Genomic DNA, 24,274 nt, shown 5'->3' with positions numbered 1-24,274 from the left:
GACTCTTCACAGAGTACGGGATCAGGATGATTCAAGGGAACAGGCAAAAATCAAGCAAAGCAGCCCTCCCTGGAGAATAGCAGGAAAAGTGAAGACCTACACAGGGCTAAAGCAAAGTACTAGACGTGCAACCAGTAGAAGAGAGGAAATCAGAGCATCAGGAGTGTGTGTGTGTGTGTGTGTGTGTGTGTGTGTGTGTGAACTGGGAGACAGGGTGAGGGACAGAGTGGAAGGAAAACCCAAAATAAATGCTGCCTGTTTTTAACTTGTTTGCAATTTATCCTATCAAGGAGCAAATCTTATTATATATCATTCCTCAACCTAACTTTTGATTATTTGCCCCAAAGACATAAATGCTGTTCCTTGCCCACCCGTCCCTGCCCCTGGCCTTTTTACTATGTTCAAGGTGGTTACTATGAGACAGGCTGGGACCTGGGACCTGGGACCCTTTGCTGCAGGGCTTGCACCTGGACAAACGTCTCCTTGAGCAGCAAAATACAAAGGAATTATGAGGGACTAAAAATAACTGCGTGCATGCGCAGTCGGGGCAAATAATGAACAGTAAGATACAAAAAGGCCAAAACGCAACTGTCACCTCTCCAGTTGTGAGGTGTCAGGAGCAAAAGCACGGTACCACGCGGGATCCCTGCACACAGCACCGTGAAGGGGGTGGGCAGACCTCCTCGGCCACCCCTCCTGCCCCGACACACTGATCCGCCCACCCTTACCCCGTTTAAGCTCACCCCCCGCCCCCCGGGGATGGAGCAAGGTTACGCATTACTTGCCTTCGCCTCCACCTGCTGCAGCACAAGTCCCAGTAAAGACTTGTCTGAATCCCTCATTGGGCCTCTTACCAATTTCTACTGATTAAAGAGTCCAAGAGGTTGGTAACAAATGGGCTATTTGCAAATTTATGATTTACAAGACATAATGCCAGTCCATAGGAAGTTAGTAAGCTGTTTAGAAGACTAGCTGTAGCAAACAGGCAATGATCACTTGTACTTTTATTTCAGTTATGTTTTGACTAATAGTCAAATGAGTGGGAAACGGTCCTGGCTGACGGTTGATGAGCAGAAAAGGAAATAGAAACCAGGATGTGCTCCTTGTTGCCTGATTTCATCTGGAAAAGCGTCATGTAAAAGGTGGATTTGGCTCTGACTTTGAGACACCTGCTTAGATAGGTGAGTGGAGTGGGAGAGGATTTAACATACTTCAGAAGGGAGGAAAGGACACAGCATTGGTGTAAAGTGAGAGAGAGAAATGGTGGCAGAGAGGGCCAAAACATGAATTTGGGCCCCAAATGGCAAAACTTTTACCTGCCTGGCTGAGGACTTTCTTTTTTCAGTAGCCATAGTCCGCTAAATAATATTTCTGAACAAGGTTTTAGTTACATTTTTGGCCGTCGAGGCAAACGAAGTGGATCACACTTCCATTTTTCAGATCCTCTGTTTGACAAATTTAGCAAAATTACACGGTCCTTTATACACTTCCTGGTCACTTAGGTAGATAGATCATAGATTATTGAAGAGAGACTACAGAATTTGATCATTCACAATGGCAGCTCTGGGCTTTTAAGTATCTTTAACATATGAATATGATAAATGAACCCAATGAATTCAACTCAGTCTGTAAGTAGCACTACGAGCCTAAATTAGGTCCATAATTCAGCCCAGAAAAGAAAAGTACCTGGGAAAATCAACTCCAAGGGTTTCCACTGACCTCAGTTACCCATATAATGTGTCGATTTTATCCAGCCAAAGTGTAACAAAGATGATCTGTTTTCTACTAGCTAAAGGTTTGTGAGAAGGCACACAGTGTTTTGCCATAGACTTTCCCCCTTATCTTAGAGCTTTCAAGCCTGTAGCATTTTCTTTCAAGGGAAAAACAAAAACCTCAGAACAATTACCCCATTCAATGATAAAATCACTGCCATCAGCCTTTCTACCACTGACCCTTTGGACAGAAGCAGAAACAGCAGGTTCTGCCTAGATCGAGTTGCCCTGTTTTACCAGCACAAATACTTTGGCAGGAAGATAAGTATGTGATTCAATTCAAGGTGGAGCCTAAAAAAATAAACGTTTGAGCAAATGATTGAACAGCTTTCTTGCTGTGCAAAGAGGCAGCTGAGGCCGGACAGAAGTGGACACCACCAGTCTCAGTCAGATCTCTTTGCTTAAAGCCCCGGGGCATCAGGACTAGACCTCGGGTGATGGACGCAGTTATTGCCAGGGTTATGGAGTGTCAGAATATCATGCTCTGCCTTGATCGTGAGTGTGAGGTGACTAAAGATTCTAAACAGAGTTAGTAGAGCTGTGTGTCCTCTGTAAACACTGAAGTAACTGGCGTTTAATTTTTTACCTACATATAGATTTGGTAAACAGATATGATAACCTTCTGAAAAAAGAATGTTACACACGGTGGTAAGTCTCGTTTATAGCTCAGTATTCTCCCTTCTTCCTAGCCAAGTAAGTTTATTTATTACTGTGCCCTCCGGTGTAGACTGCCACAATTATGGAAACCCTGCAGTTTTACACTTTAGTAACATAAGGTGGTTTTTGTTTTTTTTTTCCTCATTGTCTCCTCCAAGTCAAGAATCCCACCTTTGGGAACTACTGGAGCAAATAAACAACAAAAACCATGGCTTATGTGGTTGTTTCTCTTCAGACTTCAGGAATCTGGGCAGACGGAGTGTTGAATGAAAGCTGGCATACTAAGGCTCTCGTCCCTGGCAGTTAAAATTCATGTACAAATTATGCAAGGCTCTTAATTTGATCTAAAAACAAAAACTTAGGTGGTCAACTCATGTGGCTTAAATCACCCAATTCCTGTTACAGAACACTTCCCACACCCCCTCCCTAAAGAGCCAAATAAATAAGGATAGTAGGACCCCAAGCTTACAGCATGGTGCCTGGCACACAGTAGGTCTTTAACAAGTGTTCTCTACTATTGTAGGTCCAAGAAGAGGAGAAGCAGAGGATTCAGAAGGTGAAACTGGCTTGATTTGCTTGTTCCTATCTCTATACTCCATGTAGCCACAGAAGACCAACTTTCAAACGTTCTGATGGACACAAGGCTAAAAAATTTTCTTCTTTGAGTTTTCAAATTGAATTTATAGGTTATTTTAAACTGAAGACTTAATTTACTAAGCCATATTAAGACCTATAAATTTTAAGTAATTCAAGACATGGAACTAAAATTGGCCCTCGGGCAAAGCTATTATGACTCAAATGCCAGAATCCCATGAACAAACAACAAATAAAATGCTGGTGACAAAGACAGAGGTCATGCCCCCTCCGGGAGCTTTTATTAAAGTTCCTAGTAGAGAAAAACACCACCACCTGACTTCATTTGATTTCTTTTCAATGGCAGCCACTAATTACTTTGAATGTAGCCCAAAAGGACCATCCCATTTACCTATAAGTTAGAAATAGTCCTCTCTTCCAGGTTTAGAAAAAATGCAGCATCCAAAAAAGAAGCATCACTTCACTTCTGTTCTCATGGAGGACCAAATTCATTAAATGAGTTAGAATTAACCCTTTTAATGAAATTCACTCCCCTGGGAAGGTCAACATTTCTAAAGCGCTTGTCTGCTATGTATTCGCTGTTTCATATTCTTGTCCCCCAAAACTCTATCACTGACCCAATTTAAAGAGAAACAGAAGTTTGATAGTGGTGAAGTGCCTTGGCCTATACATTCCCCTGGTTTCCAAACTTGAATGTGGATCCGAATCACCTGGAAGGTTTGTTAGCTACACTGGACTCCATCCCCACAGCTGCCGATTCAGTAGGTCTGAGATGGAGCCTGAGAATTTGCATTTTTTACAAGTTCCCAGGTGATTCTAATGCTTCTAGGGCCGGGACACACTTTGAGAACCTCTAGCCTAAATCACATAGGGCATAAGGGGCAGAGTCTAGATTAAAACCCAGGTCTGCCTGATTCTACAATACAAACCGATTGCACGCTAAGAAATCACTTGTTATCCTTTTAAGATTTCTCTACTGCAGAGATGGAAGAGAAAAGGAGAATCTGTAGGAGTTGCACGTTTTTTGAAAGAGGAATGGATCTGGAGTCGAAACCCTGGAGTCTGAGTTCCCTTGGGTGCCACGTATGGCTTCATTGACCTGAGCCTAAGCATTCCCATCACTACAGTGAGAATTCTGCTACTTTACTCTCACTCACCTCACAGAGTCGTTTTGAAGATGTGATCACTGTTGTAAAATAATTTTCTAAGCTTTGAAGTGCTACCCACAAATGTTTGTTATTTTCATTAGGAATCAAATCAGAAAAAGAGTAAAACAAGAAAAACAAAAATATGCGAGTGAAGGATCTGGTCTTTAGTTTAAAAGCTGAGACTACGCAAAAGGAAATGCCAAGCACAACAAAGAAGTTTATTAGAACCTTCAGGAATTCAGGGATCTTTAACATGAACGCACTAACAGTCCTACGGGTAGGGCAACTGCCAAATTTTTCCAACGGTTTTTGTTTTCAACTTAAGAAGTAAACATCCTATTTCTTCAAGAGACATTTTTATGATGAATCCTGGAAAATGATTAATAATTATTTTCATGTAATTATTTTTAAATAGTAAAAATGTAATACTAACAGCTTTCTTTCTTTGGAAGTATAGTTTTTTCTTTTTCTTTCAGAGAATACTGAAAATATTTTACTATTAAAAATACAATTCCATTATGCTGATCACTGGCTTTGTTGGATGCTCTTTCTCAAGATATAAATTTGACTTCATTTGTAATAAATGGCAGAACCAATGAAATACAGGATTTGCTATGCCATAAATAGTTAACACAGGTGACTTCGTATCACTCACTGTTATTCTTAATTAATTTTAATGCAAGAGTGAAAACTAAGGCTGCTTCTACTTTCTCCATGAAAACTTCCATTGTAAATATTTGCGTATCACGAGCAGCGACTTCTAACTAATGAAGTTAATATTCACTGGCACAGAGAAGGGGTCTATTTTATACTGAATTAATTAAAGGGAGACTTTCTACTCTAAACTAAGAACTCTGTCAAGGCCCATTGGGCTCGACTTTTATCATACTTTTCCCCTCAAACAAATGGTTTGTTTGGTATTTGTTCAATACTTGGTATTAAAGCCGACAGATTTCCATATGTCATTAGGACCATAAAGAACAATTGTATTTTCCCCCATCAATGAATTAATACTTTCCTTAGATTGGCTATTATATTTGCTTTATGAAGTGAAGTCCTTATTGATTTATGGTGTTAAAATTCTGTTTGTGTCGATTAACTTTTTTGTGTGTTTATTAACTTTTGATGAAAATGACAGATGCTTGTGCTGGTGCAGCTGGGGTTCTGCCTGTTAAATAGAGTACAGATATCTTCTTTTCTGTTTCTGATTTGCTTGTTTTTTATTCTTTAAATGCCTTTGATAGAGAAAGCACAACTTAATGTTTGGCGTGCAAAATAGAATACTTCAAAGAAACCAATAACCAGAGAGCAGAGAGCAGGGTTCAGAGGGAAGGGTTTGATTCTATTTTATCATTTCAATGCCTGAGCATTCCTCAGGCTTTCACTCTGAGTTGCGTACAAAGGTTTCTTGAATGTTAGGTGTATAACCCAAATTATGTGTCAATCTAATTTAGCATTACTAACAATCACACAGATATGAATTTACGGGGAACTGAGGTTCTTTAGAGGGTGTGGGTTAATGGTTTAAAACACTTATTATAGAGAAAGGCTGCCTGGTCCAAAATCAGCTATGCCACTTACTAGCTGTGTGACCTTGGGAACATTTCATGGCCTCTCTGTGCTCCTGTTTTCTTATTTGTAAAAATAAAGTTTCTCGTGGGGGTGGAAGGATGAATACTTGTAAAGCACTTAGAACAATGCACAGCATGTAGTTAGTACCCTGTGTCTGTTAAATAAAAATCAGGGAGTAAATTGAAAACGTTATTTCTGCCTTGAAATGACACATGCTCCTTTGTTATTGGTAGGTGAAACATCCCATAAGTTTCTCCATGTAGTCTCGTATCATTCATGGAAGATTCAGCAGAAATATCTTCTTTCCACGACTTTGGTAACAGAACGTTTGGGATGTGAACACAAACCCTTCACAGAACGGATGAGGCCACCTATCCTTGTGACACTATCTTTGTGATACAGAGAAAACACGACGCCTTTGAAATATACCAAATCTACCCTATTAGACAGCAGCAAAGGAAGAGAAACTGAGACAGATTAAGCTGAAAGAGTTAGTCAAACATAATCTAATAAGGAAATAGAGAAAATTTATACAAGATGGTGATGATAAAGAAGCAGCTTTCGTAATATCGTTTTGGCATAGCATGTTGAGGCTATTTCCTATCTTCATCGCTTTTTTCTATATTTTTCTCATTGTCAAGAAATTTTGCTACCGGTCAAGAAATTTCTTAATATATCTCTGGGTTTCTTTCCTCAGGTTAAAAGAGGGGTAAGTTATACTTAAGCAAAACAAACATCGTCTCTGTGGAAGAACGGTTGGTGACTTAAATAAGCATACATAATTACGCGAACCAGAAGATCTGGGTTAGTGTAGAGATTTGGTTGCTATCCGTTCAGCACCACCACTCGCCCAAGTGAACTAAGATAAAGACGAGGGTATCTCAGGGAATATACATTTATTAAAATATCTAGAACACATTTATTCTCCAGTTTCCACTATTTTAAGTAGAGGTAATCTAATGTCAAATAGCCAAAATGAGGCTCTGCAAAGTCATTAAAAACTTAATACTTCCAGAGCTTGTTCATGTGTATTGTTCTCACTTTGTACTTGTGTTCTATTACACAAGTAGTTCTATTATAACACACATCGGAGTGAAGGAAGACTCTCTCCCACCATACAGGTAGCTGTTTGGAGACAGGAACTCTGTTTCAATCATTTGTTTTATATTCTGAATGGCAGGCGTCAGAGGTCATAGGTTTGGATCGTATCAGTTTAGCTAAACTGGGACTACACGTTCCAGAATTCCACTTCCTTCATAGTTCCACGTTAGCCTGGGCCATGGGAGACATTCTGCATGACATCTGTAAGGCGGAAGTAAACCAACAGCTGTATTCTCTTTACATCGGAAGGTCGGCACAGGCACGAGGCACTGTGGGACTTCACACAGGTTGGCATGGATTTGCTGGCTAACGTGTTGGCACAGAGCAGCAGGTGAGCCCGTGGTTCCTGCTGGGTTTCTTCCTTCAGCTTCTGCGGCGCCTGGGTTACATGGCGGGGGGCAGCCTCTTCCCCTCCGGACACCCCCATGATCTCATTGGAAGCTCAAAGGCTGTGAGAGATGAACATGAGCTTCATTTCATCCTGGTGGCTTCCGGCTAATCTTTGCTGGTTCTCACCTGCTGTCCTCCTTCACCTCACGTCCACCTGTGCTGCCAGCCGCCTGCCTTGCAGCACCAGAGGTGTCACCCGTTATATAAGGTCAAATATTATCATGTCATATATATATACATATATATACCTAATAGGGTTGGTTACCAGGGTTTGAGTAGAAAAGCAGAACCACTAGAGGAATGTGTGTGTGTGTGTGTGTGTGTATATATATATATATATATATATATATATATTCTCCTATATATATAATATAGATTTTTTATATATAGTATATGTATTTATTTATATATATAAATATACACACAATATATACATACACTATTAAGTGTTTGTTGAAGGAATGTAGAAATAAATGATGGGAATACTTTTATTTTATAGATGAGGAAACTGACCATGGAGAACTACTTACTGTCCAATAAGAATAAATATGTAACGATCCTAAGACTGAAGGCATCTGACTTTGAGCCCAGTGTTCTTTCCACCGCCATGATGCCCCGTTTAGTCTATCTGGTCATCCCTTGGTACACAGAGGAGCTGCGTCTTTGCAGGTGAATCCCTGATCCCATCTCAAGCGCTCCATTCAGGTGTGAAAAAAACTATTCTGACCACGTGCTCCCTAAATAGCGTGGCACCAAGTTAATATCCACGCAGTTTAGGACAATAAAGCACGGCGAATGGACAACCTGGGAAGAAAATAGAGCCCTGATGAGCAATTATTAAGTTATTTGCGTTAGGAAGAGTTCTATGTCTTGGAAAAAGCCCACCTTGCATGAGAATCAAACAATCCTCTGTAAAGCAGAAAAACATCAGGAATTAGCTTCTTCTATCTCTTCTCTGTTCTCTACATTTTCTATTAAATCCTTCTCCTTTCCCAGAATAAGTCACAGGTAATGAATGGGTAAATAGTTCAGTCTTAGAACTAGAGTTGCGTGTGATTTGGGGGAGAAGGGTAAACCCTATAAAAAGCCTTCCCAGGTGAGGTACTTCTAGGTCACACCACTTCTTTAGCCTGTGTGTCACCACCCTGCCTCAGTTCTTACACCAGCACCCTATACTCCAGCCTCACATTTTCCCAAACATGTTCGGTTCTTTGTAGATCAGGCAGGCATTCCTTTTCTCTTCAAGCTGAAACACAAGTATTACCTCCACTGTAAAGCTTCCCTCAATTTCCCAGCAAAGTTGATTTTTCTGCCCATGTCCTTTTTGGATAGGCTTTGTCTTTCCCACTGGCAAGGAACTGATGGAGTTATCTTTATATACCCTAGTGCCCAGTGGAATGAGTATTGTGCACATACTCAGAAGAACAGAGATGCCATTTGTTCAAGTCGTGAAACCAAAGTGTAAAAGATGACACCATTCTGTCTCCTGAGTGGCAATGTGGTTACTGAATGCTATTATTTTGATGCCAAAAATAACCAGGTCCATGATATAGTTATCATGGTATTACTTTGTGCATAATTAATACAGTCACTTTTTTCCCACGCAAGATTCCACGCACAACTGGAGAAACAGTGTCCCTCCTTTATTCCAGCAAAGAACAGGAATGAGGTGACACAAACGTTCAGGAAAACCACACACAAAATATTCTGCCTACAGTAATATAAGGCATGGAAACACGGTCCTGACTCCTGCTGTGAACATAAATCACAGTATATTTTACTTCTGTTAGGTTTTGTTTGGGTCTGCTTGTTTATGATTTCGCTTCGTTCAGTTTTGTTTCTCTGAATGTTTCTTTAGCTTTTAAACTCCTGGTGTAAATGGCGTAATCTTATCTCCAACTCAATACTGTTATCTGGTACAGCTAAATAAAAATTTAGTCTTAAGGAAATGAAACCGCCTTCCATTCTCACAAAGCCTAAATTTAAATATGTGTAACTCATAAGTCTTAATTTGCTCAAATTAGCCACACTACTTTCTCCTTGAGTGTTCTCTAACCACCCACAAGTTGACTCAATTCTGACCTGAACCAAAGGAGCAAGCTTCTGGATGTGACAATCCTGGCACATTAGCTCACAGCCTCTAAGACTCTGGCACCTTCTCAAATTTTAGTTGCAAGTCCAGGGAAGGATTTTATTATGCCATCTATAAATAGAACTCAATAGTACATGACAAGAACACTAAAAGGTCAGTTAATAACCTCATAGTTCATCAGGATGGCTGGGTGCGTCTTTCAGGTAAGTGCAAGTTGGTGAGCCTCATTAAGCTCTTGTTCAGCAGACTCAAGGCAGTGGCTCCCACATAGAAGAACCCTGAATCAGAGATCTACTAGAATTTTTGTGGTCCAGCCCTTATGCCAGGTGCCTTGTTTCTTGAGGCTACTTTGGCTTATTTTCCCAAAGTAGAGACAGAATGTCCTGAATGACTATTGTTCGGGACGGTCTCACATGAGATAAGTACATAGTTGTGAGAAGACTGCCAAGTCTGTGGGTGAGTAGCTATTTGGGTGGGGTGGAGGCAGGCAGAGCCCCTTAACTAATCAAGTACTAACCTAACCCATGTATTTAACCTCACAAAAATCCTCCTTTAACAGTGCTTCTCAAAATTGTCCATTAAAAAATCTGAAAAAACAAAAGAGAAATGAGTATATTACCATTATCCCTACCCAAAATCCTAGGAGATCTGAGAATATGACACATCGGACTGAGCCCAAGCTCAAAATATTCCAGTCTTATGATTTTTCTTTAAAATATATACTGCATTACAAAAATAATTACTTAACCTGCTTATCACTTAAATGACTTAGTTCGTCTATTCTCCAACCAAACTGCTGAGTTAAATTAATGCTTCAAAAAGATACACCATGTTTACCTTGTGGCTTCTCAAAGCTCCTAGCATGTTGCCACTACTGTGAACATAGTCATTGGGGGGCAGGCCTCATACATATGAAAAATAAACTACACATACTCAGCCATAAAAAAGAAAGAAATCATGCCATTCGCAGCAACATGGATGGACCTAGAGATTATCATACTAAGTGAAGTAACTCAGACAGAGAAAGACAAATACCATATGATATCACTTATATGTGGAATCTAATTTTAAAAATGACATAAATGAACTTATTTACAAAACAGAAACAGACTTATAGATATAGAAAACAGATTTATGGTTACCAAAGGGGAAATGTAGGGGGGAGGGATAAATCAGGAGCCTGGGATTAACATACACACACTACTATACATAACATAGATAACCAACAAGGGCCCCCTGTATAGCATAGGGAACTCTACTCAATATACTGTGACAACCTATATGAGAAAAGAATCTGAAAAAGAATGAATATATGTATATGTATGACTGAATAACTTTGCTGCACACCTGAAACTAACACAACGTTGTAAATCAACTGTACGCCAATAAAATTTTAAAAAAAAGAAAATATATAAACTACACAAAAATCTAGGAGAGAATATATAGTAGCTGAAATATATGGTATAGAAAGTGAAGTTAAGAGACAAAGCCATTAGAAGGCTGGACTGTGGTGTCTTTTTCTTTGCCTGAATTAAAAGAAATCATTTTCTCTTTGTCCAGGTTGCCTTATTAAAAAACTGTAGCACTGAAAATGCTGTATTAAATTACTGGATGCTTCGATACAAAAATGATGGTTTTTTTTAGGCATCTCCATCTTATGGAATCTTAAATGTATATAATGAGTAAAATATAGTTAATTTCTTTTACAGAAACTGAAGCTTCAAGCTTAGAATGTCTAATAATGGTACGGCAAAATACAATCGTGGTGAAGATGCCTTGTGTTCCTGGGATGGGTTATTTTATGTATCAGTTTGGCCAGGCCACGGTGCCTGGTTGTTTGGTCAAACACCATTCTGGATGTTGTTGTGAAGGTGTTTGTTAGATGTGATGAACATTTATGATCTGTAGATTTTAAGTAAAGTATTGATAGATGACCCTCCATAGTGAGGGTGGGCCTCATCCAACAGGTGAAGGGATTAGGAGCAAAGTCTGAGGTTTCCCAAAGAAGCTAGAAGAAGCAGTTCTGCCTCAAGGCTGCAACATACCTGAGTTTCCTGCCTGCTGGCCTACTCTGCAAATTTTGCAAATTTTGGACGCAAGACTGCAATATTAACTCTTAATTTCCAGATTGCCAGCCTACCCTACAGATTTCAGACTTGCCAGCCCTCACAAACATATGACCCATTCCTTATGTTAAATCTCTTTCTACCTCTCCTTCTCTCTATATATATGTATCCTATTGGTTCTATTTCTCTGGATAACCCTGATACAGTCACCAATAAACAATTGGTAAAGAAAACAATAATTCTAAGGGAACTGTCAGCGTAAGCTTCTGGCAACAAAAAATCTCGTAAAAGAGTTCATAGTAAAAACAATATTTCAGTGCCTAAAAGTTCTGAATTCCAAAAGCATACCCAGGACAAGAGCAACATGCCACAAATTTGTCTATCAATCACCTTGTTGCTTTCGTGAAAAAAAGTTCAATTCGTTGGTGTGCTCATCATATCTCATGTTATCATGGTACTAGGTCATTGAATTGCCCTTAATTGTTTGCAGATCTGCCTTTTTCTGCCAGACCGAGGGCAAGGACCAGGTCTTTGTCATCTTGGTACCAGACCCAATAAATGATTATTGATTGCATTGGAACATGGTTCTAATTTAAAATGGAGTATAATGAAAAATGAAAATTCATTGTGATGAAATATGTTTTTGTCATGTGTGCTGGAACATACTTTTTTCTTTAAGTACAGAAAGAATAACTGAGTGCTTCTTTTTGAGTTAAAAGAATAAATCTTATGGAACATAATCTAAAGCCATGCAACCGTTTGAAGTCTTTAAAACTATACTCATATTTTACATAAATCAGAACTTGAGGTGATACTTCTGGACATCGTTAAGGTAAAAATCACCTTCTTTATGTGGAACTGTTGGGTAAATCTATTTTGGGGCTCTTTCTTAGATGATTGACTTTTTTCAGTTTTCCTTTGCATCTGTGGACAGTTTCAGGCCTACTTTTGAAAGAGAGTGAATGTGGAGCCAATGTAACTAGAAAACATTTTAAAAGTAGAAGCCTCTTTAAAATGCTATACACATTGTGCATCTGAATCCTTGATTTTAGAGTAGAAAACCCTGGAGGGACAGGAAGAGAAAAAAATTGATCCCATCTTTTTCACTGAAGAGCAGCTATAAGAAAAAATAAAGTCATCCACCACTTATGTTTAAATAACTACAAAGTCCAGGGTACGTATGGCCTAAAAATGATGAGAGAAAGAATTCTCCTCCAAGTCCGCTGAGGCTGGCCAGCTAAGAAAGCAGGATGCAAATGTCCCTGCAGAGGAATCCTCCAGTACAATCATTACAGGGTGTAGACAAGCCATTTTTTTTCCTGAAGCTGAGCTCTTGGGCCTAGAAACTGTAACCGAAAACAACCGATCTGAGTTTATTTCCACATTCATCGATGCTACATACTGAATGCTTGTATCCTCCCCAAATTCATCTGTTGAAATCCTAACCCCCAGTGTGATGGATTTAGGAGGTGGGGCCTTTGGAAGGTGATTAGGTCATGAGGGTGGAGCCCTCAGAGATCCCAGAGAGCTCTCTCGCCTCTTCTGCCATATGAGGACACAGTGAGAAGACAGCCCTATATGAACCAGGAAATGGGTCTCACCAGATACCAAATGTTCCAGCACCTCGATCTTAGACTTCCAGCCTCCAGGACCGTGAGAAATAAATGTCTGTGTTTAAACCACCCAGTCTGTAGTGTTTCTGCATAGCAGCCCTGATAGACTAAGACCATACGCATCTCAGAAGGACTGTTTGTTTACTCCCACGGTTTCCAACAAAGTGACCATTTGAAGATGCTAAGACCCGGCGGGTGACTTTTCGGTCATTACTTGCTAAAATCTGAGAGGGGGTACATCCTAATCAGAAGAGAGGCATTTGGAGAAAGCCTTCTAATGGTGTTTACCACCCAATAAATCTACATTTGCTTTGTCTGCTGGCAACAGCTGGCATGAGTTTCTGTGTTGATGAGATTGGTGTGTTCCTTACAAGTCTCATTTGGTGAGTAGCAGGTCATTACCTCAGCACAGCCTTGGTGTTCAGATACCTTTTTATTTTTCCATCCGTCAAGCTGGAGGAGCCAGGTCTTCATTTACCCTCATTTCCCACTTCTGTCTTTTGTTTATCACCATCCCCTGCCTGCCATACACAATATTTTTCCTCTCTTAACTATTCAAATCTATACCTACCCTGGTCTTTTCCAACATCTCAAAAAAACATCTCAGACGTATTTAGCTTGCAGAATCCTCTCCATCTTGGAAAAAAATCCTGGCACAAACATGACCTCATCCACTACTACTCTTCCCTCTGTAACTTGCTTCAGCCACACTGGGCTCCTTGTGGTTTCTCGAATATGCCCAGCACGTCAGAGCTCTGCACTGGCTGTTCTGTTCCAAGGTATCCACCTTGCCCAATTCCTCACCACCTCCAGGACTTGGACCAAATTTCACCTACTTAGTGAAGCTCTCTCTGACCATCCTATTTAAACATGTAAACCTGTGTCAAGCGGCTTTGGCGATGGTCCCCAGTGATCCTTGCCTCCTGGGGTTCATACTTTTGTGAAATTCCCTCTCCTTGAGGGCTGGCTGGAACAAGTGACTCATTTCTAATCAACAGAATATGGCCAAACTGAGGCGATGTCATGTCCAAGATCAGGCTAGAGAAAGACTCTGCCCTCTGTCTTGCCTGTTTGCTCACTGGAGCTAATGGAAACCAGCTGCCATGTTGGGCGCTGTTTTATGGAGAGGCCCAAGTGGCAAGGAACTGAAGGAAGTCTCTAGCCAACAACTCGTAGAGACTGAGCCCCCCATCCAACTGCCCCAGAGGAGCCAAATCCTGCCAAGTACCATGTGATTAAGCTTGGAAGAGAATCCTCCCCCGGGCGAGGCTTGAGATGCCTGCGGTCCCACTGGACTCTGTGTCTGCAGCCTGACACACTGTACTCCAGAGGACCCAGATAAGCCTGGCTTCCTGACCGACACAAACTCGGAGATAACAGATGTTTGTTGTTCTAAAATAACCCATACAATATTCTCACTCCTCCACTTCCCACACCTAATTTCTTCCCCTATTGTTTTCCTCCATAAAGACTTATCACCTTTGACGTGCAATTTATTTTACTTATTGATAGTCTCCGTCAACATCTACTAAAATACAAGATTCATGAAGGCAGGGACTTTTGTCTTTTTCTTTTCATCAATATATTTTGATGTCTAATTAGTGCCTGGCACACAGTAGTCAATCAATAAATATGTTAAATAGATGAAGTGTTGCATCACTCAATGACAAATTATCTGTTTTTCCTCCTTCGCTAATGTTAAGTTCCTAAGGAAAATGGTTTCATTGCAATAAATCATCTCCCACTGAACCCTCCTTCTTTAGGACTTTTTTATATTTAATAAATATTTGTTGAGAGGATCATCAGTAAATAAATTAGAGAAAAGTGGATTTTTTCACTAAGTGCAATAACAATCAAATCAGGGAAATGACCAGATGACCCATTAACTCCATGTTAGTGTCTTATAGAGGTCAAGGGCTTGAGACTACGGTGGTGGGGGAAAAAAAAAAAAAAGAATCCGAATTCTAGAGTTTCTTTTTTCACAGACAAAATGTAGGTCATTGCCTTCTTAAGAACATTAACTTAGTTCTTTCCCATTATTCAAAACAATGGTACTAGCAGGAAAAACAAAGAGCAAAATGTCCTCCATTCTGGAAGAACTGCTTTTATCAATGTGACATAAATGCCTAGGAAAGAAGAGCAGTGTCAGTCATCACCTTATAAAAAGAATCAGGGTAGCTTCTTCAGGGTTAAGTTTTCCGCTACCGTAGAGGGATGGAGCCGTGATGATAGGTATCCCGTCGGTTTGTTGAAACCGATATCTGTGGAGAAAACATCACTCGTCGGTTCAAGAGAGAGGGTCTTGGTCACCCGTCTGTGTTCTCAGCCACGTCCTCGGACAAAGATCATATGTGTGAGACCTTCTGGGGACATTTCCCTTTTGCTGTTTGTATCAAGCCTAATAACTCTTAGTATCATAATGTTAGAAAAGGTAGGATATCATCTGGTAACGAGAAGCACATGCATTGTGGAATTCACACAAGACTGAGTTTGAAGCTTAGACCTGAAGCAGTTACGTGACTTTCCCAGATAACACAGCCAGAAAGTGGAAAACCTAATCTTCATCTATAAAATGAATATAATAGCTCCTTTCAAACTTGTAGTGAAGACCCAATGAATATCGTATTTAATCATCCAGAACATAGTAAGCACATAAATGCTTACTTCCCCAAGCTACCATAGAAATATTTATAGTCTATGTGATGCCTGAAATAATGACATTTTCCATCCACTGTTCCTAAAGTTAGATTTGAGGCCACTTTTCCTAGAACAAGGAAGTAACTGAAGGATAAATTCACAGGGGACAAAAGCTAAACAGTTTGTTAAATGATGGGTTTTACGAATTCAAAAAAGAAATGATTCAACCAAATCCTTGGGTGGTCTTGGTTACAAATATTTATTCTAAATACCCTTTATATATCTGTTGTTTTTCCAAAAACTCTACCGTATGCTATTTTCTAACTTTCAACTCATTTATATCCAAGTCTTGACGTGGACTCACCATTCACATGCACAATGGAAAAAACAGATTTTTCAGTGTCCTTTAAAACTCTTGTTCTTTTGCAAATAAAAATGCACTTATTTAGGAAAATGCATTAGAATAGCATCGTGAGTGTCCCTTCCACTTCAGTCTTTTCTTCCAGTTTCAAATGTTGTCATGGTCTTGTTTTGCATGGGATTAATGCCTCGATTTTATCACAGTGCTCATGTTCTAAAAATAAACTTAAGCAGGAATTACGTCTGTCAGTTACTCTGGTCCTCTCACTGTCTGTGTCTGTCTCTGTTTCTCTCTCTCTCTCCCTCTTTCTCTCTCTCTGCTGATTTGAATTGAATTGAACTCTGGACCCTGTTCACCTTTAAGCTTATTTTTGGCTTAATTTCAGGAACTCTTAAATGGCATTCCACAAAATAGCTGTGGCTTAGGCATTTCAAGTCACTTTGTTGGTTAAAATCTGACTTACAGAGTGGTTGGTCTACCGTTTCCAAAGTAAAGTGGCAAAGGTACATTAATATATTGTTTTCTTCTTAAGAGAGTGGTTGGTCTACAGTTTCCAAAGTAAAGTGGCAAAGGTACATTAATATATTGTTTTCTTCTTAAGGGTCTGTCTCTTGTAGCTGTAAGGGTAGTGTTTAGCACAAATACTCCAGTCTTATTTCCCTAATGACCTTTCAGTTCCTATGACTGTATAAGAGTATAATGCAAATGACCAAAATCCATCAGCTTTATAAGAAAAGTTCTTGTTTACCACCTATATCCAGCAACAAGGGAGACAATTTGATTTTATATGCTAAAGAATTCATGGTGTCCAGAGAGCAAGAATTGATAAATCTATAATTTTCTGAATAGATACTCAAAGACAAAAGTTCTAAGATTTTAATGGACAAGAAAAAAGCCTTAGAGAAATTACAATAAACACAACAGGAGAAAATTCTCTACTTCGAATCTATGTTAAAATGAGTCTATATATGTCCCTCCCAATCTCCCAATTCATCCCACAGATACACTAATATGTATAAAATAGATAACTAGTAAGAACCTGCTGCATAAAAATAAATAAAATTAAATAAATAAATAAGTCCAGAAAAATGGATGTTTTTATTTTCTCTCATATAACAATATATAATTCTTAGAAAAAATTAACCTATTTTTCTTGAAGTTTTTTTAGGGGATGTTTAAACACACATTCCAAAGCTTGAAGCCATATATTCATAAATGTATGCATATCTACAGATGCCATGATTTGCTTTTGATAGAAGTTATAGAATACTCCGTCTGGTATTAAATATGGGATAGAAGGAAGTCACTTTTAGACACCTACATCTACAGTGGCACATAAGGTCTCTTCAGTCAACTCTCTCAAGACCAATTTGAAACTGTTTTTGACCAAAGTTTCAAAAGAACTCAAGGAAAATGACACACAGACTCCTACTTAAAGCCCTTGCATAGGAAATTACATTCTCTTAACTGCATTTAATTCAACACTAATATTTACATTGCTGGATACAAAGCACTGCTGCTTCCTAATCAAATAGGCCAGCGTGAGTAAAACATAGGCTGGATGACTTTGAATAATGACAATAACAGAGCAATGCTTACCTGGGTTCACTGTCTCCATAGAGGATCTACGAGCTGGGTGCTCACGGCTGGGCAATGGTAAAAATGTTCTTTAGTTAATAATACAGGAAGGAAAAGCTCCAGACACCAAGAACCTGGGTTAACCATTGACACTGGTTGGTTCCTACAGCTCCACCCTGGGAATCTACATAGGCAGCCCTTGGCATCTTATAAAGCAGGCAATAGCCGGTCAGCTGAGCACCTCTGTACCACAGGAGAAAGGACGGGGAGAAGGTCACCCAAGCACACCCTGACTCACTTTTCACTCGGGCTGGGATACAAAGGAGGAAGATTTCCTGGGCCAGGAATATGTTCAACTATGCCTGTAAGTGACTCAAATATTTACCAACAGGGTTATTGGGAGCTAAGTTTTCAGACTTGGTCTGAGCAATGCAAAGAAGCTCTTTTCACCAGAGTTCTTTGTGTACACCTTAGCAGGTCAGGGTTGAGATGGGATGCCAATGAAAACTGAGACAAGACAACCAGAAACAGCTAAGCAGTCACTCATCCCTTTATTCAACATGCCTTTAATGATCATTTACCCCACGCAGCGCAGTTCCAAAGAACCGGCATCCACAGTTGAATAAACCTTGGTAAACAGAAGACAGAGATGGAGGCTAAAGGTTTGCCCCACACGCACCAACCTCAAGAATCAGAGTTTAAGACAGATGATGAATAAACCACAGGCTGTTGTCCGGATCCAGAACATACAATCTGACAGTTCCTCTGCCCCAGCAATTAGTCCTCAGGGATGAAACAAAATGTTGAGGTGCTCATGGGGTCAAGCTGGCTGACCAGGAGTCACAAAACTGATTAATAAGTGAAGAGGTGGTAGAGTCTAGAGTAAGTTCCCAAACATGTGAAAGGCAGCCACAAGAAACTAAAGAAATAACCACCCAAGCTCTTCAGAACCTGGGGCAGCTGTATCCAGGAGATTGCAAAAGGAGTTCTGTGCTGGCAGAGGAATTAGCATTTTTCTTTACTCCAAAGAGCATTGGTAGCATGGGGATCTGGGAGGGCCCATCTCGTTTGGTTCACCCTCCAAATTTAAGGGGCCATGTCTAGGTTTTGACCGTAGTTGCTGTTTGGGGGTTGTTTGGTTTTGTTTGCATTTTTAAAAGCATGAACTCTTTATTTTTTTTAACATCTTTATTGGAGTACAATTGCTTTACAATGTTGTGTTAGTTTCTGCTTTATAACAAAGTGAATCAGCTATACATACACATATATCCCCATATCCCCTCCCTCTTGCAGCTCCCTCCCACCCTCCCTATCCCACCCCTCTAGGGGGTCACAAAGCACCGAGCTGATCTCCCTGTGCTATGCAGCTGTAAAAGCATGAACTCTTGAGGAAGCAGTAGTGGATTTCAATGTTGGTGCTGTCACTTACTGGCTCTGTGACATTGGGAGCTGCTTAATCTCTCTGTATCCCAGTTTCCTCATCTGTAAAATGGGAATAATAATCATAACAACAACAGCTCCTATTCAGGCTGATACTCAGTGTTCCAAACCTGTTAGCTATCAATCAGGTTTTGACATTCTCATAGGAGCACGTGATTTGCAACCTGTTACACAGTAACCGGTAGAAGAGTTTGAACCCTCCAAGGGACGGATCTTTTAAATCACCCATAAATGTCAGGGAAGCAGTGGACCCAGAGGTCAACTTTTCTGCCAAGAAATCTGAAGACTGGAGAAATGTCTACATTTCCATACAGATCGAGGCCACTTTCGTGGTGGTGTATGCATAACAAGGCCGACGTGATCGCTTAGTGAGTATTATCAGTTAGCCTGCTCAGTTCCCGGCTTTTGGAAAGCTAAGGTTCCTTTATCAGTGGTCCATCTGAAAGGACTTAAAAGAACAACACACACACATAACTCTCTCTCCTCTGCAAGGACAATCTCAGGGAAGGTGGCTTTGTTTAGGTGAGTGTTCGGACTGATAGGAGAAGATGAGGCCGCTAAACACGGAATAAAAAAGACGAAAGAGAGGAGCAGGACAGGAGAAAAGATGGGGAAACTGGACGACATCCCAAGTCCGAGTCAGATCATCACTGCGCGCCTCATTCCTTTGTTTGAAGTAAATTCCCAGAACACCAGACACACCCATACTCACATGTAAGCAGAAAAACACTTTCTAAAGCCAAAAAAAATGATTCTCTGGATTGGCTTTTCTGTTGCATCCTATGCTTCCTAAATCTACCTTAACTGAAAATTTAATGTATTGAAGTTCAGCTTTGGGGAGCTGCAATCCCCCCGAAACACAGAGAGAAACTGAGGTAAATTGAAGGGGCCTGTTTTGTTTTAAGATTTGTCGAATGACAAGATGAGGAAAGAATCCACGACTTGAATATAAGAAGTTGGATACTTGATCTCTTTTTCAATCATCTGTACTTTACTGCTGTCTGGTGATTTTAGTAGTGGTCTAAAAAGAAGATAGACTCTAAAAAGAAGATAAACTATACCAATTCTATATACTATACAAAATTCTAGAGTCTAGAATTGAGGTATTACTATTCTAGATCTGTCATGGACAAAATGTTTTGTTTGTTTGGTCTTACTCCTGTTTTTGTAAGACCTGGGAACTAAGAATAGTTTTTACATTTTTAAATGGTGGGGGGAAAATGAGAAGAGAATAATATTTTGTGATATGAAATTTATATGAAATTCAAACTTCAGTAACCATATACAGTTTTATTAGAACACAGCCCCACTCTTTCATTCATTTACATCTTGTCCACGGCTGCATTCACCCTACAACAGTAGAATTTGATGACCCTCAGAGCCTCAACAGACACCATGTGGCCCTCAAAATCTCCAATATTTAGTATCTGGCCCTTTACAGAGAAATGCTTGCAAATCCCTGAGTTAGCTAAACTATGCAATTCCCTCTTCTCCAAAGACACTGATCCTCTTTTCTGATTAATGAATAACACAGGGTTAACTCCAAGCCAACTGAATTTCTACAATTTAGAATCCTACCTTTTTTACATCCAACTCAGCAGTTGTGCTCCTTGGTATTTACCCAAAAGAGTTAAAAACCTACATCTACACAAAAACCTGTACACATATATTTATAGCAGTTTTATTCATAATTGTCCATACTTAGAAGGAACCAAGACATCCTTCAGTAGGTGAATAAACAGTGGCACAGCCAGACAATGGAATATTAAGCAGTGCTAAAAGGAAACAAACTATCAAGCCATGAAAATACATGGAGAAACCTTAAATGCCTGTTACTAAGTGAAAGAAAGCGATCTGAAAAGCCTACATAATGTGTGATTCCAACTATATGACATTCTGAAAAAGCGAAAATTATGGAGGTAATAAAAAGATCAGGAGTTGGTGAGGGGTAGAGGAGGGGAGAGATGAATAGGCAGAGCACAGAGGGTTTTCAGAGCAGTGAAAACACCCTGTATGGTATTACAGTGATGGATATATATCATCATACGATTGTCTGAAGCCATAGAATGTACAACACCAAGAGTGAACCCTAAAGTATACTATGGTGATTCCTTGGGTAGTTACGATATGTCAATGGAAGTTCATCCTTAGTAAAAACAAACAAACAAAAATGTACCTTTCTGGTGAGTGATGTTGGTAGTGGTAGAGGCTAAGCCTATGTAGCAGGAGTGGGTATACAGGAAATCTCTCTGCCTCCCCTCGATGTGACTGTAAACCTAAAACTGCTCTAAAAAATAGTCTTGAAAACAATTCTATCTTTCCTTCAAGGTTCCTTTTACTAACTCCTTCCTTGCCTACTATAAATATCAATTCACAGTTTATTTAAAAAATAATCTTTAAAAAGAATAAACTTTTTAAAGGCACTATCCCTTCCAATCTATACGTTGTGGTTTTTTGGTTGCATGTGTCTCTTCCTTCCCCAAATTTTAAATTCTAGTGGGTAAGGATTGATTGGATCTTATCCATCGCTGAATCCAACAAAGTGTCTAGCACAAAACAGTAACACAATAGATACTAAGGAATTAATGCTTTTTTTAAGTAAGTAAGCATACCATATTTGGAGACCAGAGACTTATTGACTGACTGACTGATTTTACTCTCCTTGACCCTTTTCTTCAGTTCACTGTCTCAACCAGCTTCCCTACAACCCCTTGTCCATTTCCACCTCTCCGAAGGCCCGAGACCCTTTTGCTGCCCTTATGCTCCACCCAACATCATAATCGCTGGATTGTGCCTGAGTTTTTTTCTCTCTTTATCATCCCATCTCTCACAATTTTCCTTCCTGGTGTCTCATTTCCACTTGAAGGACTGTGTTTTACCATGTTCCAAGCCCTTCAGAATATACACAATAAGAGGCAAAGGGAAAAAAAAGTTAACTTGAATTTGCTTCCTCAAGGAGAAATCCAGTTCAGCATTGTTATAAGCAGATGCACACTATTCCAGCAAAAGATTTAAATACAAATGATGCAATTTACTGTATCATTCAAAAGAGCTTGATACACTGAATGAATCACGCTAACAGGTTAAGAGCTGCGTTATCCTTCCCAGAGGAGGGAAAAAATTGAGAGAATACCTTCAAGAATCTCTCTTGGATATTCAAGTTACGTATGTTTATTGTAGATACTATGAATAAAAGTGCAAAGGAGGCAATAAAATTAATCACCAGCCTCAATTTCCTTTGGAAAAGTTATTTCCAGTCTTTTTTCCTTTTGGTTTAAGAAAAAAAATTGAGATTCAATTATATTCACAATTTTGAATCTTGCTTTTTAACCTTTGTCAAGGAGCTCTTGTCTTAATGCAAAAGAATGCATTCGTAGCCATGGAATTTCCGACATCCAGGAGAAGCAGTTGAAGCAGATCTTTCGGAGCATGTGCTGGCTTCCTTGTACTCCCCAGTCATGCCCACATTTACTGATAGGATTTACTCTTGAGTTGTGGGCATTAACTGAAACTGTGCCCTGAGAGAGCTCTGTAAACTGTCCAGCATGCCATGTGAAGGTGTGCCCAAACACGGTGTAAATCCTATTTCTCTGGACGAAGTGCTTATACACTGAAAAGCGGTCACTCTCCTCAAGGAAGCCTTATGGGAATGGAAATTGCATCAAAGGCGGTTGATCGGATTTCAAAGGATGCCCTTATTTTAAAGACTATTTTTCTTTTATGAACTCTTTCTCTGCCTCTCCAAGGGAAGCCGGTGAGACAATTACCTGAATAACCCAAACCCCTAACTAACTTCATTACCACGTGGATTATTTCATTAGGAAACATGTGAGGGAGATTCATTTACCTACATAATGTCCTCAGTTCGTCTTCAGTGTTCATATGGCAGCAAAACCCTCCCTCCCCTCCTTATGCCCCTCTTGTACACTTTCAAACTGCAGGGATGGATTGTAAAAAGGAAGGTCCTCGTTACTTCCTTCTCTTCCAAGACATTTTTTTTTCTAATGCTTTCCTCCCCCCAGCTCCCCAATAAGAATTAAAAGTGGTATTTCTTTTGACAGCTGGTAACTAATCCCACCTTAGCAGGAAAGAGAACAGGAAGCCAGCAAAGGAATTTTCCATTCCTATGTCTCTTTCAATTTTTTTCCACATCAGGTACTTTTCAAAATCTAGACATTTCCCGTGAGTCTGTCTATCTTCTTGTTTTGTCTACTAGAGTCACATGTTCTTAACTTCTGTGCCGGCTACGGAGAAGCCTGACGGAGCTGAGGTTTGTCTTCGGAGGGGGTAGAACTTGAGAACCTTTGAATCTCCAGAGGGAATAAAACTGAAATGCGATGCCTTTGCTTATACAAACAGGATTTTTCCTGTTGTAAAGTTCACACAGCTAGTCCCACAAACCACAAATCAAAGTGCCTCATGTTGTAAAGAGAACTACAAAAGACTTTTTTTTAAAATAAATTTATTTAATTTATTTATTTATTTATTTTTGGCTGCCTTGGGTCTTCGTTGCTGCGCGTGGGCTTTCTCTAGCTGCGGTGAGCCGGGGCTACTCTTCGTTGTGGTGTGCGGGCTTCTCATTGCGGTGGCTTCTCTTGTTGCGGAGCACAGGCTCTAGGCACACGGGCTTCAGTAGTTGTGGCATGTGGGCTCAGTAGTTGTGGCACGCGGGCTCAGTAGTTGTGGCACGCGGGCTCAGTAGTTGTGGCTCGCGGGCTCTAGAGCGCAGGCTCAGTAGTTGTGGCGCACGGGCTTAGTTGCTCCACGGCATGTGGGATCTTCCCGGACCAGGGCTCGAACCTGTGTCCCCTGCATTGGCAGGCGGATTCTTAACCACTGCACCACCAGGGAAGCCCTACAACTGACTCTTAAAGTAAGTTTCTGCTCACCCATCTTTTACCTGCCAGACTGCCTTCCTTGATTCCTTCCTTCCTTTCTCCTCCTCCCTCCTTCCTTTTCTCTGTTTCCTCCTTTTTTTAAAAAAAATACTAGTGGATTCTGTGTATTCTGCTATGTTCCAAGTTTTCCAGAGAGTATATGATAAGAAGTGGGGGAAAAAGGAAAGAATAATCAACTTGAATTTGTTTCCTCAAGGAACATCCATTTGAGCCTTTTCATAACCTAAGGCACAATATTTCAATAAATGATTTTTTTAAATGGTGAAATTATAATTTCCTAAAGGTGGTGATTTATACAAAATGGGAATGAAATGCATCTATGTCAGTGGGTGTCATTTCAAATGAAATAACTTAA

The 24,274-nt window shown here is 40.0% G+C and overlaps 1 protein-coding gene across 7 annotated transcripts in view; it reads right to left on the bottom strand.

The window, feature by feature from the left end:
• Positions 1 to 24,274, bottom strand: part of KCNJ16 (potassium inwardly rectifying channel subfamily J member 16) — a 352,993-nt gene that overhangs the window by 33,848 nt on the left and 294,871 nt on the right. For 4 of the 7 annotated variants that reach the window (XM_036837802.1, XM_036837803.1, XM_036837804.1 and 1 more), the window contains exons 1-2: positions 17,603 to 17,690; positions 15,162 to 15,266 (exon numbers count right to left, since the gene is read on the bottom strand). The exons of 2 other annotated variants lie outside the window; for them this stretch is intronic. The gene's annotated coding sequence lies outside the window, so the exon portion shown is untranslated. Of the gene's footprint in view, positions 1 to 15,161; positions 15,267 to 17,602; positions 17,691 to 24,274 lie in introns of those variants that run through there. One more of the 7 variants, XM_036837805.1, reaches the window with a different exon arrangement.

This window comes from Balaenoptera musculus, chromosome 20 (assembly GCF_009873245.2).
Source record: "Balaenoptera musculus isolate JJ_BM4_2016_0621 chromosome 20, mBalMus1.pri.v3, whole genome shotgun sequence".
NCBI classification, from domain to species: domain Eukaryota; kingdom Metazoa; phylum Chordata; class Mammalia; order Artiodactyla; family Balaenopteridae; genus Balaenoptera; species Balaenoptera musculus.
This window is presented reverse-complemented; position numbering and strand designations above follow the sequence as displayed.